Source organism: Elephantulus edwardii, unplaced genomic scaffold (genome assembly GCF_000299155.1).
Source record: "Elephantulus edwardii isolate Elephantulus edwardi_28Jun2011 unplaced genomic scaffold, EleEdw1.0 scaffold00004, whole genome shotgun sequence".
NCBI classification, from domain to species: domain Eukaryota; kingdom Metazoa; phylum Chordata; class Mammalia; order Macroscelidea; family Macroscelididae; genus Elephantulus; species Elephantulus edwardii.
The window spans coordinates 32741424-32746471 of NW_006399754.1; the positions used below are offsets into that span (position 1 = coordinate 32741424).

At 41.7% G+C, this 5048-nt stretch overlaps 1 pseudogene; it reads right to left on the bottom strand.

The window, feature by feature from the left end:
* Window positions 1-30: 30 nt before the first annotated feature.
* Window positions 31-5048, bottom strand: part of LOC102868417 — a 10714-nt pseudogene continuing 5696 nt past the window's right edge.

The window sequence follows — 5048 nt, forward strand, 5'->3', positions numbered from 1 at the left end:
CCAACAACTCAAGAGATAGTTTATTAAAATCTAAAAGCTAAAAAAAATTTCAAAAAGGTAAAAGTTCTTTAAGTTAATTTTTACTCTTTTTAAAATCATCTTCACATAGTGCTTTCTGAATGGCTTGTCCTGGCCACGTATCATGGCAGGTATCTCTGAAGACACAGGGTCCACGGGTTGCCAGTGGCAGGCTTTAGTGCACTGTGCAGCTCCGCTCTTTGCCAGGAGCTCCTCTTTGGCCTCAGGCACATTCAGTTCTGACATCGGGTCTTCTTATGCACCATCTCCAACTCCTTCATATGTCTGCATGGTTCACTGTGCAGAGGCTCACTGGGGTGACGATAGCTGTAACCGTGTTCTTCGTGTAGCCCCGCTGAGCTTCGTACTTCTAGCCCTGCTGTAGTGAGTGGCTATCACTGTAACTGTCCCTCGGCTGTGTTCCACAGGCTTCGAGCGGCTCGCTTTGGGGAGTACCACTTTAGCCGCACTGGTTTAGACCCCACTCCTACTGGTCTTTAGCACTCAGTCAAGGCTCGCCTCCTTTGCTCCAGTTCGTCTGTGGATTTCACAAGCCCATATGCCTTAGACACGCCTGTCTGGTCCAAAACCACCTTGCCTCCCTTACAGGAGGGGTAGACTTTGACGGAGAACTCATACAGCATGTCTTCATCCACATCTGTGGTTAGATCCCCCACAAAGAGGGGTATCCAGGGCCATTATCCAGTTGTTTCCCATAAGTTGCATACTTCGGTTTCAAATGTTTTGCCTTTGCTGTAACATCTCCGCTTCTCTAAAGTCTCAGCTTTTACTCCTGTTTGAAATGAGGGGATTGCATGGATGACTGCTAAGGGCACTGCCAGCTCCATGATTCTGAGCCCAGCGTACCAGCCTGGTGCAGCAGTAAGCTAAGGAAAGGTGTGGTCTTGGGAGGAGTTGCCCATTAATTTCATGCAAACACTTCTGCGCTGTAGCCAAATCTACAACTTGTACAAAGCAGTAGATGGCTGGAATCCCATGGAGGCGGTTTTAGACAATTTTGATGCTCATGACAGTTTCTCCCATGACGGCAAAGGCTCTGGAGATGAAGCCATCATCCATATAGGGCTCAGGGTCCCCCATCCACAGGGTGGTCACCACGCCTGGTCACGCTGGGACCCTGCGGGCTATGGTGGCCGATGCTGGTGACTAATGGCATGCCCACCAGCACAGGAGTCTTGACCTCTTTCCCCATTCCACCAGTATTCCCTTTCCACTCCTGCCTACTGCATTCAACACCTCTCTTCCCCGCATCCAGGCCTTGATATGATGGCTTTGGTCTCACACCTTCTGCCCTTCTGTGAATTCCAACGTCTTGGGCTGCTCCTGTTTCTTATGCTGAAACCAGTCACTCTTGAGTCAAGAATCTCTAAGACCAAATTATAGGCACTAGAATTGGAAGAGAGTTTCTATATCAGATGATTTGGGGAAAAAAGTCCTTTGCTCTGAAGTTTTCTCATGGGTTGACTTATTGTGGCTTAGTGCCTCTTCTCTACCATTTGCAGCAAGCTGCTGCCACAGTAAGATAATTTTCCAGGAGGAAGTGATGTGTTTTCTGTTATGTTGTTGTTGCTGTTAAGTGCTATCAAGTAGAGGACAACTCATAGTGACCCTATGAACAAAAAATCTGAACCCTGTTCTGTAACTATCGTCATTTCTTTAATGTTCATAGAGTTTCCAAAGACCTGTTTAAGAGGTTTCCACAGTTGTTTAAGAAGTGGATGTCAATCCTATTTCTAAGCCAATCTCAATCTAAGAGCTCTACTACACCCTGTTCACATTGGGTAACCCTTATGTCATGTGGCACACCAGTAGCACAGCGTTATGTATGAAAGCAACACCAAGTTATCTCAGAACAGCAATCTGACAGACCAATAAAGGACCACTTAGAACAATATTCTTCACAAACACAATTAACAGGAGGCCCGAGTGCTGCAGGCCCAAGTGCCGCAGGCCCATGAGCCCAAGAAAATTTTAAATACAAAGGACCTCTTAAAAATGATGTCTTCAATACTCTGGAGGTGTCCCTGAAAGCAGACCTTCCCAATGCAATTATTTTGATTTCCTGACTGCTGGTAGCAAGAGTGTCGATAGTGGAGCCAAGCAAACTAAGCTGTTAATAATCAATCTCTTTACCTTATATCATGATAGAAAAATGATGTTAGTCTGGAAATTAAGGTATGCCTGGTCCAGACAATGACCTTCACAATTGCATGCTATGCATCAGAAAGTTTGACAATGACTAGGGATGATAGAAGGAAAATTGATGTATTTAAGCTGTGGTGTTGAAGGAGAGTGTTGAATATATCATGGACTGCTAGAAAAACAAACAGGTTCATCTTGGAGAGGGTGAAAGCAGACTGCTCCTTGAAGGCAAAGATTCTGAAGCTCCATCTGACATACTTTAGGCATGTTGCAAGGAGGGAGTAGTCCGTAGAGAAGGACATCACGCTTGGGAGGTTGTAGGAACAGCATAAAAGAGGAAGACCCTGCATTAGATAGATTCAGTGACTGGGGTAATGGGAGTAGGTGTGTCACAGAAAATAAGGCTGGCACAGGCTAGAGCAGGATTCAGAGCTGTTGTACACAGGGTCTCTATGAGTTGTAGTTCACTCGATGGCACATAATAGATGGTGTCCTATTGGTAAGATGCTGTACTGCATCAAAAAGGCAGTTCAGTCCCATCAACTGTTCTACTACAGGAGAAGGATAGACAATTGCCTTCCACACAACGTACTACCTCTGAAAACCCTCTGAAAGATCAGCTATGAGTAGCTCTGACTGGAAGGCACACAACCAAAAACCTCAATTTTCAAATGTTTTAATTTTATTTTGGTACCTTAAGAAACATATATTGTGTATGTTTTAGAAAATATGAAGAGACCCAAAGGTCACTACAAAGACAGGGAGAAAATAAAAACCAAAAGTGGATATTGGAAGAGACTTTAAAACTTGCAATGGAATGAAAAGACGCTAAAACAAGTGAAAGGAATGCTTAGGTAAGAGAGCAAAATATTATAAAGAAACGTGCCAAGATCCAGTGGCAGAGAGAGAAGAACAGGCTCAACATTTCTCAGGCTTCAGAAACTGAAGAACAAATTCAAGCCTCAGTACAACGTGGAAGTTATGGCCAAAATTATGGGTGACGTAGAAAACCTCAAAAGAAAATGCAAGAAGTATAAAGTCACAGTACCACAAAAAATTAGTTGACTGAACCATCGCAAGAAACAGCACATGATCAAGAACCAGTAGTGCTGAAGAAGTAAATTCAAGGTACACTAAAGGTATTGAGAAAATACAAGTAAGTCATCAGTAATTAACTGAATACCAGCTGAGGTGTTTCAGAAAATAGATACAACACTGGATGTGATTACCAATCTCTGTCAACACATATGGAATATGGCTACCTGGCTAAATAACCGGAAGGAATGCATATTTAATCCCATTTTTAAAAGGTCTGATCCAACAGGCTATGGAAATTATTGAACAATATAATTACTTCCACATGCAAATGAAATATTGCTAATGATCATTCATAAATGGCTGGAAAAATACATTGACAGGAAACTGCCAGATATTCAAGCAGGATTCAGAAGAGATCTTAACACGAGGAATATTATTGCTGGTGTCAGATGAATCTTGGCTAGAAGCAGAGACTATTTTATTTGTGTTTTATTATGTAAAAAGTGTTTGACTATGTGGATAATTATAGATTAGATTGAGAAGAATGGAAACCCCTTAACATTTAACTATATTATATCTATACATAGATCAAGAAGCAGTTGTTTGAACAGAATATGTGAACTCTGTTGTTGTTGTTTGATGCCGTCGAGTCATAAACGACTCATAGCGACCCTATGAACGAACAGCCTGAGCACTGTTCATACATAGAGTTTCTGGAGGCAAGCCATTTCGGAAGTGGATGCCGCTCCTGATTCCAGGCTTGATTTAGTCTGGAGGCTCCAGCCAACACTGTCCACCATGGAACTCTACTTAGTTTAAAATAAGAAAAGATGTATCTAAAGGTTGTTATCTTTTCTCTTTACCTGTTTCATCTGTGTGCCCAGAAATCTTTCAAGAAGCTGAATATAGGAAGAAGAGTGTGGCATCAGGATTGGAAGAAATCTTATTAACAACCTGTTTTGTGCAGATGACACAAATTTGCAGAAATTTAAGAAGACTTGAAGTATTTACTACAAAAGATCAAAAACTACAGCCTTCAATAATGGGTTACACCTAAAGTATAATAAGCAAAATCCTTACCATAGGACAAAAAGACTCATGATTATATTTAAAAATACAATTATGTGAGAAACAAATTGATAAACCATAAATCAGAACAAAATAAAATGTGTAATATTGTTTGAAGGTAAACTTACTGTTTTTAGAACTATATCTGTTGTAAAAGTTTTAACATAGTGTGGTGCCACAGGATATTCACGTTTCAACTTATTTAACATTAACTGAGAGGCTATTTCTTGAAAAAGAACATCATGCTTGTAAAGTTCAAGCGTCAATGAAGAACAAGAAACTCAAGCAGTTAGACTGACACAGTGACTGCAGTGATGGTACAAGCATGTCAGAGATACTGAGGGCAGCAGGATAAGACAGTTCAGCTATGGTCATAGAGTCATTATGAATTCTTCTTGACTTGAGGGCACCTAACAACAACAACAACACTAACTTACATTTACATTTAAAAAAGTGTTCTACACAACCTCTTCTAAACCAAGCCTGTATTTCTGGTAGTTCTTTGTCAATATACTGTTCAAGTCTTTTCTGGATAATATTAAGCAGGATTCTGCTAGTGTGTGATATTAGTGATGTTGTTGTTGTTGTTATGTGCCGTGGAGTCGTTTCCGACTCATAGCGACCCTATGCACAACAGCCCAAAACCCTGCTCTATCCTGTGCCAACCACACCGCCTCTGACACACCCATCCCGATTACCCCAGTCACCGAATCAATCCATCTCATAGAGGGTCTTCCCCTCCTGCACTGTCCCTCCACCCT